This window comes from Artemia sp. Qi Xiang Cuo, chromosome 19 (genome assembly GCF_049724085.1).
Source record: "Artemia sp. Qi Xiang Cuo chromosome 19, ASM4972408v1, whole genome shotgun sequence".
Taxonomy (NCBI): domain Eukaryota; kingdom Metazoa; phylum Arthropoda; class Branchiopoda; order Anostraca; family Artemiidae; genus Artemia; species Artemia sp. Qi Xiang Cuo.
In genome coordinates this window covers 61,698,630-61,723,506 of record NC_142812.1, presented here as the reverse complement: position 1 = coordinate 61,723,506, position 24,877 = coordinate 61,698,630, and the positions used below count along the sequence as shown (strand labels likewise).

Here is a 24,877-nt window from a genome sequence, read left to right as displayed (position 1 = left end):
AATGCTCAATTTTTTTTTTTGCGTGCGGCTGACGCCGCACGCGCACCATCAAACATAGATTTTTACTATTGAAGCATAATCAAAAGGATTTTCGTAACCTTTTTTCCTTTTTTCTTCTTTTTTTCTCTTTTACTCTTTTCTTTCGTATTCATAGTATGATTGAAAGTTCTGGAAACTTTAGTAGCCCTAATATCTAACGTAATCGAAATCAGATTTTGTAATGAATGGACCCTAATTTTTTCCCCTGAATTCATGGAAAATAACAATAGGTTTGTTTACTACAAATCATGACTTTTTATTTGATTCCGGGAAATTTACTAGATCCTCTAAATTTACTAGATTTTTTTTTAATAGATCTAATAAAATCCTACTGACGGTGGCAACCCTGCTTTGAAGATAAATTGTCCAAAAGGATTTTCTAAACCCATTACCTTTTTTCGGTATTAAAATTACTTTATCAATGAGACACCCAGAGAAGATATTTTTATAGGGGGGGGGTACAATTTTCAAATGTTCTTTGCGCGTCAGATCGCATGTGTATATATATCTGATGTCAACACATATAACACGCAAATTTATCCTTTTTCATTCCAACGAAGGAGTGACTGAAAGGGCTTCTGGAAGATCTACAATTAAAAAAATCGGTTTTTGATAACTTAAAAATAACAAATATTTGACTTATAAACAAAACGCAGTCTAAACTAATCGATTAATTTAAATTAGATTTCGAAAATCCTCCCTCTAGATTTTGAAAAATACTTTTTCTAGTATTGTATTGTTATGTCGATGAAAGCAAGATAGGAATTTTCTGGAATTTTGCTTGCAGTGTTGTTAAGTTCATTGAAAGGGAGTGGGATCAATAATTTTCTTTTAATTTTTAATGTCTGTTTTTTTTCGTCGATATTCCAATGCAATACCAGAAAAGGTTTTATTTTCAAAATCTAGAGGGAGGGTTTTCGAAATATAATTTAAAGTAATTGATTAGTTTCGATTGTGTTTTATTTATAGATTAATTATTTATTATTTTTAAAATTTATCAGAATTTATTATTAGCTAATCTTTTTATTTTTAATAATTTAAACAATTTTATGTGTAGTGTCTTAGATTGTTTTCTCATATCTCTTAAGGTTCAATTCTACCGAGAACAGTCACATGAAACCGTGTCTTTTAATTATAAAAAAACAACATATTTGTTGGTATGTGAAAGTGCCGACAAAGAGAAAAGTAGTCCATATAGTCCATTACTTCTGTGTAAAAAAGTTCTCTTCAATTCCATTGGCTGGTTTTTGTGCTTTATTTTTGTAAGCAAATCACATCACAATCCTTTGTTTTTCATGAGATTTAAGGAAATATATGTTTACTTAACTTTCAGTCCCTTTCAGTTTAACTACCTACCCATACCCTCCCCTCGTAGTGTCTGGGCATACCATTAGCGAAAGGGAAAAAGAGGGATCACTGTCCTATACTTCATTAAGTGTCCTTGTATTCCGTTGGTTCATTTTTGTGACATATTTTAGAGAGGCAATTCTTAATTTATTGACAAAGTTTTTTATTGTTTAAAAAAATAGAGCTGTGAGAAAGAGTCAAACTTTAGCGCAAAGAGCGAGGTGTTGAGGAGGGGACAGTCCCTTTCATATACGGAATAATTTCTGTTTGTTTTAAGTTTTAATGTCGCTTCTTATTTTCAGTTAAAAAAACTAGTTTTTTTATTTAATTTTTGAACGTTTTTGAATTAATACAGATTTTGATTTTGGCTCACCGTACATGAATAATTAAAACAAAATTTGCACATTAATTTTACTTTTATTTGGTTAACTGGCTTTCTCGAAAGTTGTTTAATTTTATTTACAAACGTTTTTATTAGTAATAAATTTACGTAACTTACGAATTAACTTACGGGACGATTTTCCATATTCGTATATTTTTAATACGTATATTAGGGGGTTTGCCCCCTAGTCAATACCTCGCTCTTTACGCTAAAGTTCGAATTTTGTTCTAATCTTTAAAAATAACCCCTTAATCACAAAGGATGTTAATTAGAATAAATAGCTCTTATGAAAGTACTAAAAAATCTTTGACTTAAAGAGCAAGGTATTGACCAGGGGCCGAACCCAATCATACACGCAATAATTTCTGTTCGTTTTAAGTTTTGATGTTGCTCCTTACTTTCAGTTGAAAAACTTGTTTTTATATATAATTTCTGATATTTTTTTTTAAAATAACGCTGGGATATCCAGCGCCCCCTTTCTAGCAATGTCCCTTCCCCTGTGAAAACTTCTTCCATGAAAAGATCCTCGCACATAACCCCCGACTCACCCACCCCCCGCTATCAGAAAAAATCCCCCCTGAAAATGTCTGTATGCTTCCCAATAACCAATACTGTATGTAAAGATTGGGTAGAGTTCATAACTTTCAGCCCTCCCGTTGGGGTCTTTGGGGGAATAAGTCATCCCAAAAGATATATTTATTATATTTTCGACTATGCTGAACAAAATGGCTATCTCAAAATTCTGATCGGGTGACTTTGGGAAAAATTGAGCGTGGGAGGGGGCCTAGCTGCCCTCTCATTTTTTGGTCTCTCAAAAAGGGCACTAGAACTTTTAATTTCCGTTCGAATGAGCCCTTCCACGATATTCTAGGACCACTGGGTCGATACGATAAAAAAAAAACACAAATAAACACGCATCCGTGACCTTTCTTCTGGCAAAAAATGCAAAATTCCACATTTATGCAGATAGGAGCTTGAAACCTCTACAGTAGGGTTCTCTGATACGCTGAAACCTCTGAAACCTATAGGAGCTGGACACCTCTACAGTAGGGTTCTCTAATATTCTGATTTAGTAGGGTTTTCTGATACGCTTCTAGGACCACTGGGTCAATACCCAATACGCACGTAACCCCCCATCCACCCCCCCCCACACTACCAGAAAAAAATCACCCTGAAAACGGCTGTATACTTCTCAATAACCAATACTATATATAAACATTGGGCAAAGTTCATAACTTGCAGCTCTTTCCCCGGGGACTTTGGGCGATTAAGTCATCCTCAAAGGCGTAGTTATTGTATTTTTTTACCATGCTGAACAAAATGGCTATCTAAAAATTTTGATCAGGTGACTTTAGGAAAAAAATGAGCGTGGAAGGGGCCTAGTTGCACTCCATATTTTTTGGTCACTTAAAAAGGGACTAGAACTTTTAATTTCCGTTTGAATGAGCCCTCTCACGATATTCTAGGACCACTGGATCGATACGTTCACCCCTGCGGAAAAAACAAATAAACACGCACCCGTGATCTTTCTTCTGGCAAAAAAAATACAAAATTCTACATTTTTGCAGATAGGAGCTTGAAACTTCTATAGTAGGGTTCTCTGATGCACTGAATCTAATGGTGTGATTTTATTAAGGTTCAATAGCTTTTAGGGGGTGTTTCTCCCTTTTTTCGAAAATCAGGCAAATTTTCTCAGGTGCGTAACTTTTGATGGACAGGACCAAACTTGATGAAACTTATATATTTGAAAGCAACATTAAAATCTGATTCTTTGTATGTATCTATTGGTACCAAAATTTCGTTTTTTAGAGTTTCGGTTACTATTTTGCCGGGTCGTTAGTAGTATGCTAAATATGGATTCTACGAGATGTATAGGAAATACTTCTACGAGACATATAGGAATTACCATGCTATTCTACGAGACGTATAGGAATTCCCATACTATTTGCTTGATGCTCTACACCTTTTCAAAGAGAGTCAGTACTCCCTCACATGGTATACACTACAGTTTCACGTGCACATTGCAAAAAGCGAGCAAACCTATAAAGTGGTCAAACACGGTTTGAAACTTGTGCTATCAGACTGGTTTTTCTGATTTTTTGGACAATTGCCTTAACTCGAGAGTAGTTTGTTATTAATGCGTCGTTGCTAATTAAAAAATTGGATGCTACAATCAGAATTGTTTGATTGACATTTGCAAAAAGGGATAAGGGATTCGTGAATTGTACTCTATGAACGATATTAATTAATGTTTGAATAATAGGAGTGCGAATGATTCTAATTAGTGATTGGATCGTATGAAGATGGAGAAAAAGGGTTAAAGTGATTAGCAGTTAAGGTAACCCTGAAGAGCTTGTTAATTCATACCTTATTTATTATAAATTTGGAACAATATCAATCTATGCAAATGGTTAACGATGATCAAATGGTCTTATGACTTGACCTAGCTTTCCATCAAATAAAATAAAATGATGTTAGCTTACGTGCGCGCACGTAAGCTAACCTAACCTATGGTTTTGATATTTCCGAGGTGCTTTCCCAGTGAGATTTCCCAGTGCTTTCCCATATGAGACAGGGATGTTGACATAGAATTTAATACCTCCGACACATAGATTTTGACAAGTTTATCCCAAGTTTTCGAGAAAGGGATGTTGATAGAAAATTTAGTAAATCTGAGACTTAGATTTTGTCAATTTTATCCGATATGGCTGACAAATGATGTTGATAATGCATTTCAAGGATGTTGATAAAGCATTTATTCACTAACAAACTCAAGAGTTTGTTACTTACTTACTTACCTACTTACAATGTTTTTAATAATGACACAACCAACAACGTATGTTTATAAATAAATTATTCATTCTGAAAGTATTTTCGATTTTTTTACTAGCCCTTCGTACTATACCTAAAATGTAATAAAATATTTTCTTGATGGAACAATGTTGTCCGAAATATTTGATAAATGATGTAGATAAAGCATTTATTCAGTCTAAAACTTAGATTTTGTCAATTTTATCCGATGTATCTGACAGAGGATGTTGATAAAAAAATTATTCACTCTAACACTTAGATTTTGTCAGTTATATTCGATGTATCTGACAAAAGATGTCGAGAAAAAAAATTATTCACTCTGACACTTAGATTTTTTCAATTTTATCCGACTTGTCTATTTTAACTGACATATCCGACAAATGATGTTGATAATGCATTTATTCACTCTGGTACTTATATTTTGTCACTTTCATCTGATATATTCGACAAAGAATGCTGATAAAGCATTTATTCACTCTGATACTTAGATTTTGTTAATTATATTCGATGTATCTGACAATAGATGTTGATATAAAAAATTTTATTCACTCTGACGCTTAGATTTTTTCAATTTTATCCCATGTATTCGAGAAAAGGTTGTTGATATAGAATTTAATTAATCCTATACTTAGATTTTGTCAATTTTATCCCATGTATTCGAAAAAGGGTTGTTGATTTAGAATTTAATCAATTTGATACTTAGATTTTGTCAATTTTATCCGATATCCCCGACAAATGATGTTGATAATGCATTTAGAGGATGTTGATAAAGCATTTATTCACTCTGATACATAGATTTTATCAATTTTATCCCATGTATCCGAGAAAGGGATGTTGATATAGAATTTAATCACTCTGATACTTAGATTTTATCTGAGATATCCAACAAAGGATTCTGATAAAGCATTTAGTCAATCTGATACTTATGTGAACACACATTATTAAAATGCTCCTTCTCCACTTTTTTTAAAGATACGATTTATGTGTTTGTCGTTCCATCGCGTAGAAAAATAATAGTTTGATGCATGCAATAAAGTAGATAGTGTCGATAACCAGCCATAAAGTATCAGTGGGAAAGCCGCATCATGTCTCTGAGCAAGCATAGAGTACAATTGTTAGAGCCGTAAGCATATTTTATGTCATTTTAAAATACGTAAAAAAAAAGTTGAATAATTTCGAAGTCCAAAAAAATTTTTAGTCCAATAAAAAAAAGTGCTACTACAAACATTATTTTTCTAATAGTAAAGGTCATGACTATCATGTCTATACCATTCTCATTTTGAGTTTGGAAAATATTAAATGTGATTTTTTTGTTTTAAGTATGTTTCATCTCATTCGAAGACATGTAAAAAAAGTTGAAAAAAATATATCATGTTAAAAAAAATAATAAAAAAGTTAAAAAAAATTCAAAAAAAAATCAAAAAAAAATGGGGGGAGGGGGCCAAAAAGTTGGAGGGAGGGAGGGGAGGTACCCTTCGAGTTTGGGGATAGGGGACCTTTGAGGGTTTGATGTCTCTGCTGGTTAGGGTCGTTGGTGCTTATGATCCTTGATGGCTCGTACTCACATACACCTTACTACTTGATTTGCAAGGATTTCTAAGGTTTGTTCTGAATTTCATTATTAAATTCTTTTCTTGCCATCTACATATCTCTTAGTATCAACTTTTTAGTATACTATAACGTTAGACCCTATTTTAAATTGACAACACTGTTCAAACACCACTTGTGTATTATACAGAAGACATTGGAGAGGTAAAGCTAGGCCAAGTCAGAAGACCATTTTATCATCGTTAACCATTTCCATAGATTGATATTGTTCCAAATTTATAATAAATAAGGTATGAATTAACATGCTCTTCAGGGTTACCTTAACTGCTAATCACTTTAACCCTTTTTCTCCATCTTCATACGATCCAATCACTAATTAGAATCATTCACACTCCTATTATTCAAACATTAATTAATATCGTTCATAGAGTCCAATTCGCGAATCCCTTATCCCTTTTTGCAAATGTCAATCAAACAATTCCGATTGTAGCATCCAATTTTTTAATTAGCAACGACGCATTAATAACAAACTACTCTCGAGTTAAGGCAATTGTCCAAAAAATAAGAAAAACCAGTCTGATAGCACAAGTTTCAAAACGTGTTTGACCACTTTATAGGTTTGCTCGCTTTTTGCAATGTGCACGTGAAACTGTAGTGTATACCATGTGAGGGAGTACTGACTCTCTTTGAAAAGGTGTAGAGCATCAAGCAAATAGTATGGGAATTCCTATACGTCTCGTAGAATAGCATGGTAATTCCTATACGTCTCGTAGAAGTATTTCCTATACATCTCGTGGAAGTATTTCCTATACGCCTCGTAGAATCCATATTTTGCATACTACTGTCGTTCCTTACTTACAGTTCGCTACCACGAACTGTTTGACCAGCCTTCCTTAAAGATTTGCGACAAAACTTGAACTTTAGCATAAAGATCGAGATTTGGGGAAGGGATAGCCCCCTCATTTACGAAATAATTTTTGTTCATCTTAAGTTTCAATGTTGTTCCTTTCTTTTAGTTGATTTTTTTTATTTATGACCGTTTGTCAAATCATGCCAGTAAATCCGATTTTCTCACACTCCCTGTGTTTAAAATTGTCCTAAAAAATTACCCCTGGAAACTTCACTCCTCACGAAAAATTACATATATATTTATACACACACACACACTTGCAATCGAGAAATGGATAGCAAAGCGTGGTTTCTCATTCCGTTTAAAATATTTAAACTGGAGGGGGTTTTTGGAGGTTTAGGGGCGGGGGGGGGTACCTAGGTTAAATTAGGTTACGTATTTAATATATGCTATGCGTTACCCTCCCCCCCCCCCATGTGCAAATATATAGCCCAAATTTGTTTCTAAACTATTATATTTGCATCCTATTTTATTTTATTTCATTAGCATTAACCAAACTTGACTGCTTTCGTATGTAAGATATAATGCACAAGTACCATCTTATTTGCTAATTTAAATAATCTTTTTCGAGAAACTAGGTAAAATTTATTTTTTTTTACGGGGGGCGGACTTCACCCATTTTTGCGTCTCTGGTGAGTAATACCAAGCAAATGCTGAAAAAACATTAGTTTCTTCTGTTTTTTTTTCATCAGGCGGTTTAATATTCGAAGCACAAAACTAGCCTCTCATTGTTAATTAACATTTGTGGATGTTGTGGGTAATTAATAACATTATGTTGGATGGCAAACAATGGTCTTTTAAAGAAAGTTAATGTAGTTGAAGCAAGAAATTTAAAGATATTTAACATATTGAAGCATGTAAAAAGATGTCAATTTGTTCTTGCAATTTTCGATGTATTGTTATTTTTGAAATTTTTAATAAACGACGTCGAGTTGCTCTTAAAATTTATACTAAATATATACAAATTATATAGATATATATAAATAAATGAATATATGTATTTATAGCATGCAAACGTATGCAAAACATCCTAAATATATAAAACAACAACAAAAAAACAAAACAAAAAAATATTCCGTGATCTTTCTTCTGGGAAAATAAAAATTTGGAAATTCCCACATTGTAGTTGATAGGAGCTTGAAATGACTAATGTAGGGCTGAATCTGATGGTTTGATTACTATCGCTTGACTTTTTTGGGTGTTTCCCCCCTTTTGGAGAATCCGGCAAGGTTTATCAGAGTTATAGCTTTTGATGGGTAAAATTAAACTTAAGGAAGAATTTTGGTTACTGTTAGGCTGAGTCGCTACTTGCATACAATTCGTTATCACGAAATGTTTGATTTTGGGTGCGTTTCTTGATTATATAGTATATCCTTGGCTATTAAATTAGCTAGGACACTGAAAATAATTTTTTTTTATTCAATTTATTAAGCGGAAACTTACGCTACCAAATATACAAAAATAAGGAAAAATTGGAAGTTCAGTGTTTAGCAAACAATACTTCTATAGCAGGTATGCAGTGCTCGTTAGTGGCGGGTGTCAAACTAAAAACAGAAACGTGGGTGAAAAATCTGAAGAAAATAAGTTAAAAGTCTATGGAACAAAACAAGTTTCTGCGTTCAATTCACAATATTTTTTTTTTTTGGCATATATCTTTTGGAATCTGGGTAGAGGGCACATTTGCCATTTTTTAAACCCTGACACAAATATTTTACTGTCCTAAAAACTTCATAATTTTGAAACAACTAAATAAATTTTGGGTACTTGTTAAGAATCCAGTAAACACGCGATAAGTGAAGTTTTGTTAATGCTAATGAAGTATAATAAAAATGTAATAGTTTAGAGACAGATTTAGGCTATATATTTGCACATTAGGGTGGTTGGGGTAAAGCATAGTATATATTAAATGGTTCTAGGCGTTTATCCACCCCCCCCCCAGGTGAATACCCCCCTCCGGAAAACACCCCCGTGGAAAATAAGGCTTTCCAAATTTGAGAATTTTGTTTGAGTTTTTTTTTTGTAGGGGGGAGGTATTTTGGTACTTGTGTATTATGTGCCACTCACTCAAGTTTACGCTGTGTAAAATTCGAGAACACACCAGTTTTTTACGTTAGTTTCTTCGTTTCTTTAGAAATAAATTTGGGCTATAGATTTGTATATTGGGGGGGGGGGGGTAAATTATAGCGGGTCTGCATGCAGAATGTGTTTGGTATAAGTATTCTGCATATTAGATGGATAGATAGATAGAGAAGTGTAGTTTAAAGCCAAATATACGGCCATGAACATAGTAAAATAACATAAATGTTAACAAAATTTCCAGATACCTCTCTATTCTTTTGTAATTGTTTTAGTGGCCGTATACCTAGGAAAAATCGTTTTCTGACTTCAAACTATCCAAATACTTTACCACCCCCTCCCCCCTTTATGTGCACATATATAGCCCTAATTATATATTTCCCATATATTCTGTCACTTCTCTTTGTGTTGACTCGCGCTAAGCTGAAAAAAAAAAATAACGATGAAACAGGTTTGTTCTCGAGTTTCACACAGCGTAAACTTAAGTGAGTGGTGCATAATACACAAGTACCAAAATTCCTTCCCCCCAAGGAAATAAAAAAATAAAACACAAATAAAATTCTCAAATTTGGAAAGCCTAATTTTCCACGGGGGGTGTTTTCCGGGGGGGGGGTATTTACCGGAAGTTATTTTCCGGGGGATATTTTTCGCGTGGGATATTTTCCGTGGGGGGGGGGGGGTAAACGCCGGCCACCATATTAAATAAGTAACCTAACCTAGGTACCTTTTTTGCCCCTTCAACCCCAAAAAAAATAAAAGTTTAAATCTTTGTCACGGAGTGAGCATTACGTCACTATGCAGCGAAAATCAGTTTTTCATATAGCATCTTTGATATATCGATGCGGTCTTGCCCGCTTGTTTACTGGATTCTTAACAAGTACCGGATTGTGTTTGAGAAAATACAGTTCTCCCGTAGGAATTGCCCTAAGATAGTTCCATAATAATAATATTTAATATGATGGCATTTCTGTTTTACAAATACAAAAAAATCAGGTGTATTTAATAGGGTTCACTGCGGTTGTTCTTTTCTTGTCCCCGATATATATGCCACAACAATACTTTATCCATCGGCAAAATTTATTACTTTCACCCAACAAAAATCTGCAAGAATGCTGATAATAGCCTGCTATAATATCTCTCAGTAGGGGTCGCATGTCGAGATACCCTCTGAGGAACCCACCATGGGCACCCACTAATCTTTTCTTTACTGTATGTCGGTTAGTTTGTACACTGGGCGGGTATGTTGTCAACTTTCGGATCTTATGGGCCATCTCTTTAGGGTTGACACCCAGAATGAATACGATGAAAGGGCCTAGATCGATAGATTACGTACCTAAGGAAGGAAGGCATTTCCCTCTCCCATGGGATCGTTTTAATTTTGTTGTTATTATTGCCAATGTCGGGATATCCTCTATAGATAAACTTATTGCTAACATTATCGGAGTCAGAAAAGTATGGAGGATTTTTTTTAGGAGAAAGGGGGGGGGGGTAGGTAAACAAATTAATAATTTGAATTAGAAGCCCAAATATTCCATAGTAAATTATACTTTAGGGGGGGGGGGCTCCAAGCCTTCCGAGCTGCGCACGAGCTCTATCGGATTGGGAAATAACAGGGCAGAAATTGACCTGATTGTTACTTTAAAATATGACAGTGTTAGTGGTGATTTAACGATTTATTATGAAAAGAATAATCATCTGGATGTACGTATGGAATTTTAAGACACTTCCCCCCTGGAAATCTATTTTTTGCAATTATTCCGCCATTCTTATTCAAATTACAAAACATCAAAACGTAAGCCTGCGTGGGCATGCAGCTAAAACAAATACAACAGAAAATGTAAATAATAAATGAATGGAATATATAATGAAAAGATTTTTGCATTAAGTAAAAAAATAATAATGAAGGGGAGAAATCCTTTTGAAACCATGTATTGTTGATTTTAGCAACATTGCATCATATGACCCGTAACAAGCAAAATTTGTTTTTGCTATTTTTATTCATCTATAATCTTTATATAGTCCAATGGATTGTATTTTTGTAGTCTTAGAAAGAAAATGAAGTATGATTGTTACCTCGTTTTTTGTAATTTACCGTTTTGTCGTTTTTTGTAATTTAGTATGAAATTGAATTTATTTGCCTTTTTTGAGTCGTTCGTAGATTTACAATAATCAAGGTTGACACTATTTTTTTTTTATTAAAAAAATCAACACTACTTCAAGTAATAACATATAAGTTTATAACATAAGTTTATTATTAATCCACATTCATAAACAAATAAATAAATTAAACAACACTTTCACGCTGGAGAAAACCTATGAAGGTTTGCGATCGCGCGAAAGTCCACGTAAGTACTTACCTATTAACTCAACTATTAACATAAGCCTTAACTATTTAATTAAAACTATTATAAATACACCAAAAATAGATAAACTATAACCTATATATAAAAAATAATAATAAAACAAAAATATATAGATAAAAAAATTAAATATAGAAAAATAAATAAATAACTGAATTAAAAATAATAATAGATAAATAAAAGATAAAAGAAAATAATAATAACAAATCCAGTCTCCATCACTCATTATACTCAACTCCCTCTCCCCTCCCCCACCCTGCCCTTCCAACCTTACGGTTAACAGCCGATCTATCGACGGTTAACAGCCGAAATATGGTCATCGGAGCAGACGGGTGCTCAGAGGAAAGCATCGGGGCTTAATCCTTCCTAAATTTCTCAGATTTTGAGTATTTCTTATTTGAATAAGGATACTATTTTCTATTATCATTGCCCCCAGAAAAATATCCCTGTATGCGTGTCTGCATTTGGGGCAGTATTGTAGCCCTGCCTGAGTAAAAAGCCCACGTCTTCAAAATGGCCTTGTTTTGTTTCCCCTTTCTGATACTTTGTCGGAGGCTCTTTTGACTGACCTTTTATACTGTTTTTCTCCACTAATCCTGTTTGTAGTAATTTCTGTTCGTTTATCGGGTTGAATCGATTATTCATTTTAATGTATGTTCATTTTAGGATCCATTATCGGTTGTATATGGTGTATTTATGTTTAATGTGATTATTTGTATTAATTTTTATTTGTTTTGGATTTCTTCAGTTCGCTGATAGTGGTTTTTGTTTGAATTACTATGACTAATTTCAACTTGTCCTTTTTTTTCGTTTTTTTTTTGCTTTAGTTTTGTTTGAAAAACGTCTTTTGGAAAATGTTTTTTTTTTTAACTTAATCTCGAATAGTCAGTCTTGATCGATAATTCGTAGTGTAAATACCTTCCCTTTTAGGTATAACTTTATAGCGAATCTATGTTTATATTAAATAAAAGAAAACAAGTTTTGTTTTAACTGAAAGTAAGGAGCAACATTAGAACTTAAAACGAACAGAAATCCTTCCGTATATGAAAGGGGCTGCCTTCTCCTCAACCCCTCGCTCTTAACGCTAAAGTTTGACTCTGTCTCACAACTTTGTTTTTAAATCAATAAAAAACTTTAGCGTAAAGAGTGAGGGGTTGAGGAGGGGGCAGCCCCTTTCATATACGAAAAAATTTCCGTTCGTTTTAAATTTTAACGTTGCTCCTTACTTTCAGTTAAAAAACTTGTTTTTTTATTTAATTACTGAGCGTTTTTTAATTAATTGCAGCTTTAATTTTGGATCACTGTACATGAATAATTAAAACGTAATTTGCATATTAATTTTACTTTTTTTGGGCTAAATGGCTTTCTCGAAATTTTGTTCAAGCTTAACTTACGAATTAACTTACATAACGAAGTTCTATATTCGTATATTTTTATTACGTATATTAGGGGGTTCGACCCCTAGCCAATACCTCGCTCTTTACGCTAAGTTCAAATTTTGTTCCAATTGTTTATGACCCCTTCATCACTAAAGACCGCTAATTAGAATAAATAGCTCTGATGAAAGTACAAAAAAACTTTAGCGTAAAGTACGAAGTAATAAATAAGGGACAAACCGTATCACATACGTATTAATTTCTATTGATTTTGAATTGTAATGTTGCTGATTACTTTCAGTTGAAACATTTATTTTTTTTATTATTTAATTTCTGATCCTTTTTTTTAATAATGCTGGGAAATCCGGCGCCTCCTTAATAACAATGTCCTTTCCCCCATGAAAACTTTCTCAATGGAAAGATCCTCCCACGTTACACCCGATCCACCCCCAACTATCAAAAAAATCCCCCCTGAATACTTCTGTATACTTCCCAATAACCAAAGCTATATGTAAACATTGGGCAAAGTTCAAAACTTGCAGACCTTCGCCCTTGGACTATGGGGGATTAAGTCATCCTCAAAGACATATTTATTAGATTTTCGACTATGCTGAACAAAATGACTATACCAAATTTTGATCGGATGACTTTGGGGGGAAAATGAGCGTGGGAGGGGTCCTAATTGCCCTCCATTTTTTGGTCACTTAAAAAGGGCACTAAAACTTTTAATTTCCGTTCGAATGAGCCCTCCCGCGATATTCTAGGACAACTGGTTTGATACGATCACCCCTTGGGAAAAAAACAACAAATAAACACGTATAGGCCTACGTGATCTTTCTTCTGGCAAAAAATACAAAATTCCACATTTTTGCAGATAGTAGCTTGAAACTTCTATAGTAGGGTTCTCTGATACGCTGAATCTGATGGTGTGATTTCCATTAAAGTTCTACGACTTTTAGGGGGTGTTTCCCCCTTTTGTTGAAAATAAGGCAAATTTTCTCAGGCGTGTAACTTTTGATCGGTAACACTAAACTTGATGAAACTCATATATTTGAAATCAACATAAAAATATGCTTCTTTTGATGTATCTATTTCTATCAAAATTCTGTTTTTTAAAGTTTCGGTTACTATTGAGCCGGGTCGCTCCTTACTTACAGTTCGTTAAGCTTCAACTTGTGTGATTTCTCCGCGGACGTCAATTAAATATTTAGTAATAATTGGATTGTTGTCGTTCGCTGGGTATTTGTCAGTTGTGCTATCTGAGTACGAGTTCCTTGGAGATTGGAATTATCGTTTTGGTTTAACTGGCAGAAAAGAGGCAAGTACCTACTGCAAGCGCTGGTTTACCTACCATGAGCTGTCTTCTTTAGGTTGCAGGGAATAGGTGAACAGGAACTGACTTGTCCCTTGATAATCTGGGAAGCGTGCGCTGACTGCATTATTATTATTATTATTAGAAGGGGTAGACCCACTATCAATGGGTCGCGGCTCAGGACTCCAAGGCCCATTGTCTCTATACCCCAAAAACTATGCTCCATTTATGATTGTTCGGCCTCCCCACCCTTACCCCAATGATGGGATCAGCCTCCCCACCCTTACCATATATCTTGCCAGCTATCAGACTTCTCCTTCCCTTACTATGTCGTCCAGCTTAACAATAACATTATGAAATATCTCAAGCTTGTGCCTAATCATAGAGGAACATTCTTCTATCTCATGTCTTCTTGTTTCATAGTGGCCATTTCGAATTTTTGGCCTAACGGGGATTCACTCCTCCCTTTTCGGAATAGATATTTCCCGAAATTTCCAATTTCTGTTATGGCTTCTGTAACCATTCTCGTCTCTAACCTTTTCAGTCGTAGAAAATGTTTTCGCTAGGAAAAATGTGCAGGCTGCGTTGTGATAAAGCAACGACGGGCTCTATTTTTGCGTTTGTGTCGAACTTTTTGCTGCGACATATAGCAAATAACACACCATTCAAAATGTACAAATTGAAGCAAAAGAACCATTCAAATTACTGTGAAGTTTTTTTTTTGTAAAAATGCAGCTAAGCACGCGATTGAAATTGTAAAAAATACTTTGCAAATTAACATCTTTGGAAATCAAAGAGGCTCGGACCTTGCTATGTTTTTTTTTCAGATCTATATGAAATAATCAGTATCTCAGTGCAATGCGATGAGCCTCCACCACTTTTAATTATTAGAGACCCCTCAGATGTGCTATCATTTTTAAATGATATGCCTACGCTTGTGGCTCTGCGCGTGAACGAATATTTTCATATGCTCAATTTCTGAATAAAAAAAAAAACAAAAAAAAAAACAAGAAGTCTGCACACAGGTTAAAGCCTCAACTTTCGGGCCGCCGCATCAGTCCCCCCCCCCCCCAAAAAAAATATATGTCGTTTTGACAGATTCCTGCAACTATTAATGTGCATAACACTAAGAATTAGCGTGAATTTGTGCAAAAAATTGTCTGCACCCGTAAAGTGAAGTATAGCCTATAGTAATTCGAAAATCGACTGGTCATTCATTTGATCGATTTGTCTACAGGAGTTGTAGCCACCCCCTTCACCTTAAATATTCCTACTAGAATTATCGGAACTGAACATGCCACTATCATCAAAATGGATGTCGATTATGTTTCCCAGATTCCAGCGCTTGTTATTTTGTAAGTGCAAAGAGGTACAGGAGTTCCAGAATCATGTTACTGCACTTAAAACTAAAGAAGAGTTTGATCCGACAATCAAGCTCGGCCTCAAGAATTGAATACAGTTTATTCCAACTGACTCTGTTAATTGAAAATCCTAAGCAGTGCCTTAATTGCCAAGGATTTGGGCATTTCGTAAGAGGCTGTAAGAACCTGTTAATTGTCATACATTTACAGGTGATCACACTAACGAGGATCAAGTATGTTTAGCTTAGATGGTTAAGTGCGCTAATAATGAAAGAAATCCTTGTAACTATAGATTGGTGTGTCCGCAGCTTAAGAAGCACCTCCCCGCTCAAAAGGCAGGAAGATTTAATTCGTCTGCCTGTGTGTAATTTCCGTGTGGTTGGGATATCTAAGTCAGCCGTGCCATTATTTTATCAAAATATTAGCATGGCTCTTGACAAGTTTGGAACTCTTGAAAATCATTTTAGTAGTTGCGTGTTTGCGTGCATTGCTGAACATCTGTGAGTGCTGATAGTGTTTAACAGCTATAGCTCCCGCTTGATCACGTGTTCCTATTTTCGGCCCGCCAAATTGACATCTGGTCATTTTTCCGTAGCCTGGCGATTGCAGTCAATAAGAAGTTTTCGTGTGTCTTTCTTGAGTCTACTGATGTTTAAATCTCAGTTGGTTCTGGTTCTTTTGTTTTGACGTGTGTGTATATGCCAACAAACTGATGAACTAAGTTTTCTTATTGTAACTATGGCGCAGCTTGTGCTTTGGTTTTTAAAGATTTTAATAAGGTACAGTGTGCAAATAACCCAATATTTATTTGCAGTGGTTTTGACACGGATCTTAAAAATGAGACTGTACCGCTTACTTATCACCAAATAGTCGTGTGTTCGCCCACCAAAATCGAAGCCATTCTCCCAAATACATAATTCGGGTTCCACTTCCGATCTCGATTTTGTCCTAACAGTTTCTTTATAGATGCGGGATACCCTTGTAGACATTTGAAGCGATATCCTAACAGGCGATCAATTAAGTTTGCAGCTTTGACTTGCTTGGTCTGTGGATCTTCATATGCAATCGCCTGTTTTTTTTTTTTTTAAGCCTTGTTGGGACGGTCTTGATTTTTCTGTATATTAGAGTACATTAAATTCTATGTTTTCGATAGTCTGAATTTAATTTCGTCTATTAGGCACGTCCATTAACGGCAACACTTTTTTTGGATAGTTATTTCTTCTTATTTTCTTGTGATGCACCTTTTCTTGATAGAACCCTCCACTATATTCTTTTGGGCCGTTTCGCTCATGTTGTAAAATTCCAGAAACTGTCACCATCACGCCAGCAGCAGGCACATATTCAGGTTCATATTTGCCATTTAAAACCAGGCAAAGCATCGGGCTCAGACAGCCTGCATGTACCTTATTGGAGTCAGCATGGTCCAAAACCTTTTACAGGGAAATTACAGTATCCCTCCTTGAACAAAAAGGAAAATCCCTTTTTTTGCAGCGGTAGCCCTGATCTGTCTCTCGTTTATTTTTCTTTCTCTTTGGTTGGTCTTTCTTTTTTTTTTCTTTCAAAGGTGGGGTATAAGACCGAAAACCCCATCCCTGGTCCCACTCGCCCACAGGCAGGGTCTTCCTAAATTTTAAGTAGATACTTTCTAATATTGAAAGGATGTCATGTGGTGAATGGTGTTTAGTAAGTGGTGTAGCATGGACACTGGACAGGGTATGATATAAATCATGCTACTCGTAAATGGACATGGATATTGTGTAATATGATGGAAGGCCCTAAAAAATATCCATTCAATGTCTGTCTGATGCCATGAATGCATTTGTTTAAAGTATCAAGGACACAAAATAAAAAAAAGTTTTTGACCCCCCCCCCTCCTGGACTCATTTAAGTTCTGTTAATACTTGAAAACAACGATTTTCTTTTTTCTTTTCTTTTAAATGTTACAAAATCATAAAGTTTTAAGGTCTGTATTTCCTCAATGTTGCTTTCTCCAATGTTAAAAATAAATAAACTAAAGCAATTATTTACGGTACTTATTCAGAATCCGGTAAGAACGCGAGAAGTCAATTTTCGTTAATGCTAATGAAATAAAACAAAGTAGGATGAAAATATAATAGTTCATGAACAAATTTGGGTTATATATTTGTACATAGAGGGGGGGGGGGGGAGGGTAAAGCAAAGCTTATATTAAATACTTAACCTAACCTAGGTACCTTTATTCCCTATAAACCCTAAAAAACTAAAGTTTAAATCTTCTTCATGGAGTGAACATTAACTCACTATGCAGCGAAAACCTGTTTTTCGTTAATCATCTTTGAGATTTTGATGTGGTCTTTCTCGCATGCTTACCGGATTCTAAATAAGTACCTTATTTGCTTGACAACGCTTTTTGTCGGTAAAAGATTCAAATTTTTACAATTTGTTGGTTCCCCAAAGACAACTTCACCTTCAAAGTAGAGTTAAACATTCTTAAGCTTTATGATGCAAGTGTTTTCAGCTTTTTTTTTGCTGATTTATCATCGAGTTTCCTTTTTTTTGAATTTGGCTACAACAGCTACCAAAAACTATATAACTGATTTAGACGTCAACTTTTAATGTAGCTTGCTGACTGAATGCAATCTGTAATGCGACATACCTCGATTGCGTTTTGGAGTCAGGCATGAAAAATGTATACTCTCTTGTGTGCATGCGAAAACTAAACAAAAAATGTTCGGTGATTAATTTTTAATGTTTGAATAAAAACCAGACATTAAACGACGTAAAAGTAGAATATAGTTTTCCCAATTAATTGCTGTAAACGTTGTGTGTGTGCAAAGTTATGACTTCCTTTACCTCAACCCCCCCCCCCCCCAAAAAAATCCTCAAGATCTTAGTGATCCATCAGCTGTGAGACGATGAGGAAATAGGCTGCAGCTTCCACTGCACCCACGATATACTCGCTTGCATTTAGGCGTCATGCATTAAAAACGTATGCTCTCTTGTGAGCATCTGCAATCCAAACCAAAAATGTTTGGTGATTAAATTTTAATATTTGAATGAAAACCGGATATTAAACAATGAAAAGCCAGAATAACAAATTCTCTCAATTCATTGCTTGGGCTGTAGACGCTGTGTGTGTACTGTTACGACTTCCGTCACCTTCAGTAGCTAAGTGGATTAGTAAACACATTATGTGTTGAAAAAGCAAACAAGCCTTATGAGTAGCATTTGCAGCTACGATAATCAGTTTCAATATTTGAATTCTTATGATCATAACGTAGCGGTTGTGCCTCAAGGTTATACCAGACATTTTAAAACTTCCAAAATAGTTGCCAAGAATTGTTTGCCAAGTTATTTTCAAAGCGGAGATAAGCAGGGCAATAGATGTTTAATCAAACTGTGATCCTCCTAATCAACATTCTCTTGCTGATCCTTCCTTTGAGAACAGCTTGATGTTTTTGAAAAATGACGCCTGCAATTTTGTAACAGATTCTATCTTTAGTTCTGAAAGCAATGGTGTGTTCCTTCAGCTACGATAATTAGAGTTCAATCCATGTTCAATCACGCTTTGATCCTTATTATCTAAATTACCCTGCTGATCTTCCCTTTGAGAACAGCTTTGTGAGCGATTTTTGACCATTACTTCAAAAGTATGAGCAAGTCAAATTCGAGCTTTATGCACAATAATGACCACATTTACTGTCATGTGCGTATAAATCAAACCTCGTTTAGCTCAAATCCCATTGGATTCAACCCCAAACAACTCAATTCCCATTTAAGTCAATCCCAGCTATTTTAAAATCCCAATCAACTCAACCCCCCTTCAAATCAAAGTCATTCAAATGGTCCATAGAAGTAATTTTTGGTATAAAAAAAGACATCACTTTATAGCTTGTTTGCAAAAGTTATGACCGGCCTCTGAAAAAGCTTTAACCATTACTGAATAGAAGCTCAGAAGTTGTTTTTCGTTTCGCTTGTAGTTTTTAGCTTCCATTACAATGCCTCAAACTTAAGGTTTATTGATAGATACCCTACAAGGGGGGGGGGGGGCACTTATTGATACATGCCACTTACCGATAGGCTACATGTCTTAAGGGGGGGGGGGAATACAAAATTTTCGAAAAAAACCTTTCAAATAAAGGTTGACCTCAAGTGAAATATGCATGAAATTATTGAACATCATTTTGAGACTTCGGAGAAGGAGAGAATTTGTTGAAATCCTGTTTTGACGGAGGAAGGGCTGTTGAGCATCCTTATTTCCCTTCCTTTTTTTGTAACTAGTTTATTCAGCTTGTGAGCCATGTCAATGAGCTGTTGTATGTTTTTGAATTCTCAACTTGCAACTTTCAAGATGCACCTTGCGTGGCTCCATTGCAACTCAGCTTAAATCATCCCTGCAGATTGAAAAGCTTTATATTCTTTCCTATTTATCCTCACTTTTCTTTAGCTCCACGCTGAACCTTCCAAAGTTCTTTAAGGCTACTTCATCCTTTAAGTACAGTCAAAATACGGTTACAGCTCGAAATAATTGTAACAGGAAAGACTTTTATACCATTCGAAAAAGAAAAACACGCTTATTAACGAGTCCCAAATCGGCATCGCAGGAAACAGCCTTTCACGAATTTCTTTTGTTTTAACCTGCTATCAAAAATGCCCTTTCTTATGCTTTGTCTTAAGGTTAGCTTTTGCACCACAAAATAAACAGCAGCTTTTGAAATCGAATTGCCTCGAATGGGATCTCAGAAGACATCTTTCTTCAGTGGTTTTTTTTCTAGCTCTGACCGTCTTTTCTGCTTCCGTAGTTTTTCCAAGTCTTTCTTCTTCGTGTAAATCTGCGGCAGTCAGTGTGTACCCGACTTCCTACAGTAACTTGAACAGTCTCTGCTCGCTCTCGTTAGAGCGGCTGCACTTATGGTCCAGATCCCTTTCTTGCCCATGACGCTTATTGTGCCATAGCGCCACAACAATCTACGCCATTAATATTTCAGATTCATTCATGTTGGATTTTCACTGTCATTGGTACTTGAAAGTGGAACAAATTATCTGGATTCTTCGAATTACCTTACAGTTGTAAGTTCATCTTATATCTAATGCAAAGTGACAGAACAATTTCATACACAACATGCACAAATATTCACATTGTGACATCCTGAAACGATCTTCATTTTCTTACAATAGCTCAAATTATCTGTAAATCTTTCTTTGTTCTTGAATTAAATTTAATCAGGCTCTACGAGCGATGCTATATGGGAATGGGTCGAGTGCCACAAATCTATAGAACTTCGGGGCAAGCGGAATAAGGTGACTATAAAAGGGATTAAAGTAGGAGTTTTGTGTAGTTCTGGCACCTTCTGGCACAGAAAACCTGAAACGAGCTGCAGGTAAATGTATACTGGTATTTATATAGATGCACCCTCCCTCCAAAATTCTAAGTTTCACAAATTCCCAAGCACTTGTTACTCTTCTTATCAGCTTTTATGATCCTCAATAAAGACCAACTATTGATTTAACAGCTATTTTCCTTGTTTACTACTTACTTTAACAGATGTCTAATCAGGCATATGCCCAAACAATAGACATAGGGATCCTCCCACGAAAAAATCACCCAACTTTTACAATGTTCTTAATGATGTCCTTATACTTGCCCAATAACTGGTTTCTTTTGTGCTTTTGTAGCAAATTTACTCCCCCTCCCCCTGTCCTCATTATTAAAGTACAAAAGACAATGGAAATAAGATCTGATTGGGTACTTCTCTGTTATAGCCAAGGGCGTAGCTATAATATTTTTAATGGGGGGGGGGGGCAAGAGGGAGTGCTATTAAAGTAGGTGCTATTAAAGCGGTATGGAAGGAAAGTAACTATTTAACAAACACGCTACTTAGTGAATTTAAGAACATTACGCAATACATTATAAACAATAAAAACACATTAAACGATCATTATGTTTGACTTTTACTAAAATTGTCAGCAATGAGCTGCCGCACACGACAGTAGAATAGGCGTAAGCAAGCTTTCGGGTGGGTGAAGGCGAATGTCGTATACTCGGCTTTCTTCAGCCAGATTCATCATTAATGCTGCAGTACATATCCCCCATCCACTTCCCCCAAACCCTACGCTCAGCACAGGATGCTCAATCTCATAATTGAACCAAGCTCTATTCTAATGGCCCCGGGTATCACGCTATTCATTTGCTCGTAATTTTGAATGGATTTTAACTCTAAGATTTAATTTTTGTGCTAAACTTTTAATATACGGGACTTATTGAAATATTACTTTTAATTGTTTATTAAATTGATTTGTTTGTGGGTTCGCCGATTTATATTAATGAATAGTACTGATATCAGCGGGCTACATAAAGTCTAAACAGTAACCATAGGCAGCGCAATAGCGCTGTCTGAGTAAAGATACAGAATGAGTCAAAGTATCGCCACAGATTGTGCAATTTTATATTGTGACATATTCCCCACATTTAAATAGAGACCGTATTTCAAATTTGAAAGTGTTCGGCAAATAAAGTTAGAATTATTGATGTATCCGTTGGGTATTGTTTGACAAAGAATATCCACAAAATATGAACAAAATTTGGCATCATTGCGGCAGAAAGCTTAAATTAACTTAAAATTGCCAGGGATGCCAATTGGAAAGAAAAATTGACTCCTAGAGTTTGAAAATTACCTTCCCCTTTGTATCTTTGTTCAAATAAAAAACGAATTCTATAAAAATTACACCTAGTTTTTCTTTTGTAAGTCAGGGTATATATTTCTTGGGAGGGGAGGGTACACTGGATATCGTTTTTATGTCTATAATTCCCTTCAAAAGCAAAGTTTGGTCTTCTAGTGTTGCATGATAAAGCTGATAACAATAGAAAAAGATAATGTGCTGATACCACTTATACGTACACACAGGTTTCTAAATTGTAAGAAAAATAAAAATATTTTGTTTAAATTCACTTTATTCTATTCTCAGCAGACATTTCGTACAGCCTACTGATGCCGAGGTAAATGTTTCACAAGTAGCGCTGGCGTTGTGAAAAATACAGCTCATTTCAATCATAATTCTTAGCACATTTACGTCTTTTTGGACCTGGTTAAAAGAAATATTTAAAAAGTCGAAAATAGTAAGAATTCAACATGGTATTATATATAGAGTCAGATCTACATTTATGGATTACTATGTGAATCTGAAACTTTAGTAATAGGATGTTATCAGCACTTATTTGGCATTTCAATGACAAATAAGAGAATTGGAGTTTCAATCAAGGCCGTGCCCAGGATTTTTTTTCGGAAGGGGTTTTACTCCAAAAAAAATTTCGGGAGGGGGGTACACCAGAAAATCTCAAAAAATACATACAAAATTTGTTTATATTCATTTTTGTTACGTTTTTACGAGTTAGACAAACATTTTCTTTTGGGGGGGGGGGGTTGAAACCCCCCTAACCCCCCCCCCCCTCTGGTCACGGCCTTGGTTTTAATTAAATACTGGAAAGAAAAATTAAAACAATTAAATGATTCATGGAGTGAATCCCCCTCTACCGAATTCCATGAACAAAGTACAACCGATTTGACCTGTCTAGTTATAGTACGACTATCATTATAGAAAACCCAGTCTTATTTTCTTTTTCAATGATTTCCCGTTTTATTCAGGGAATTATATTCACTGTACCTTCTCATTCTTCAGTGATTCCATTTCTGTACTACTTGAAGATGTAGAGGGTCCATTCATTTCCACTTCCGAAAGTTCTAAAACAAGAGAATCAAATCTTGAACTGTATAGATTTTAAGAATTAAGACCACCTTAAATATCAGGAAAAAAATTGACCTGAGCAAATGTGGCAAAAATGGAAGTACAGAACATTTTTCAATTTTGCTATTAACTAGGCTGACATTTTTACTTCATGATAAGGTTTCAAAGGAAGTAAATTTGGAAAAATATTACTGTAGAACATGCTATGAAGTGTAATGGACCCCTATTTTTTTCGTTTTCCTTATGTTAAAAACGAGTATGGTTTAATTAAAAAAAATTGTCTGCTCAAATGAAGAGCACATTTTACAAGACGAGCAACAGTTTTAAAGCTTTTTAACGAATTATGGCTTTTTCTCCAAATTATTGGGGGCAACTGCCCCCCCCCCCCCCAACGACGCCACTGGTTATAGCGCCTATGTATATAGAAGCTGAGTAGAACCGGTTGTCATTGAGTCTGTGATCTGTATGCTGAAATAAATTTATTGATCCTAATGAAATATCACAAAATATAATGAAAATATAATATTTTAAAAACAAATTTTTGACATATATTTTTGTACATTACGGGGTGGGGGTAATGCATAGCGGGTCTGCATGCAAAATGTGTTAGTTACAATTATTCTGCATATTTATAACTTTAATTTCTTAACTTACTTTACACCCATCCCTCCCTCTAATGTGCAAATATAAAGCCCAAATTATATATTTCCCATCTATTCTGTCACTTACCTTCGTCTTGTCTCACGCTAAGCTGAAAGAAACTATCGAGGAAACCGATTTTACACTGCGTCAAAGGACGAAGAATTTAACATAGGCGCTATAACAGACAAGTACCTCTGATTGTTTGTATTCGGTAAGTGAAAACTCCAACAACCAAATATAAAATAATATACCAAGTTTAGAAAAAACGTGGGTATAAAACCAGCAAAAAACAAGCTAAAAACAAAAGTCATTCAACAGCTTAAGAAGATGTATCTTTTTTGGTCTATATAACACATAGGAGACGTGGACCTACTCCTCTTTGTGGCAGTGTCTGCTTGTTTTGTTCAGCTTGGTTGTTTATTTTAATTTCTGTTCGTTTTGGGTTTCATTCAGTTATTGCTTGTTATTTATAATAGTTTTACGTTTGAAAAATTATTTGACTTGATTTCTCTTTATCTTTGGTTTAATGTAGCTCTTTACTTTTCTATGAAATTTTATTTTGCTTCAATACTAATATGTTCGTTTTTAATTGTCATTGATTAAGAAAAGTATATTAAATATTGTTCTGCGTTTCTCTATAAGAATGCAGATTTCGGCATACTTGCCACGTATTAATGAAATTTTGCAACAGCTTATAATAATAGTTATACTATAATGCTTTGAATTGATGGGTACAGGGATAACATTCAATTAAATGGGTTGAAAATCTGTATAGTCCTTGGGTTCCTATAGGGCTCAGGGAATTCTGACCTGCGTCATGTTACAATCTCGAGTATAGACAAACATTAATCAACTATTCCCCTCCACATACCCTGAAACTTTCAACTGAATTCCCCTAACTTCTTCTGAGATATCGCAGATACATCCTTTTTGACAACCTTGGATGCACATACTACATTTTTGATTTAGTTCAATTTCAGACTTTACATGC

The 24,877-nt window shown here is 35.0% G+C and overlaps 1 protein-coding gene across 1 annotated transcript in view; it reads left to right on the top strand.

Annotated features, from left to right (window-relative positions):
- The window catches only part of LOC148941087 (sonic hedgehog protein-like), a 68,210-nt gene that overhangs the window by 10,211 nt on the left and 33,122 nt on the right, over positions 1 to 24,877 (top strand). The gene's annotated exons all lie outside the window — the stretch shown is intronic.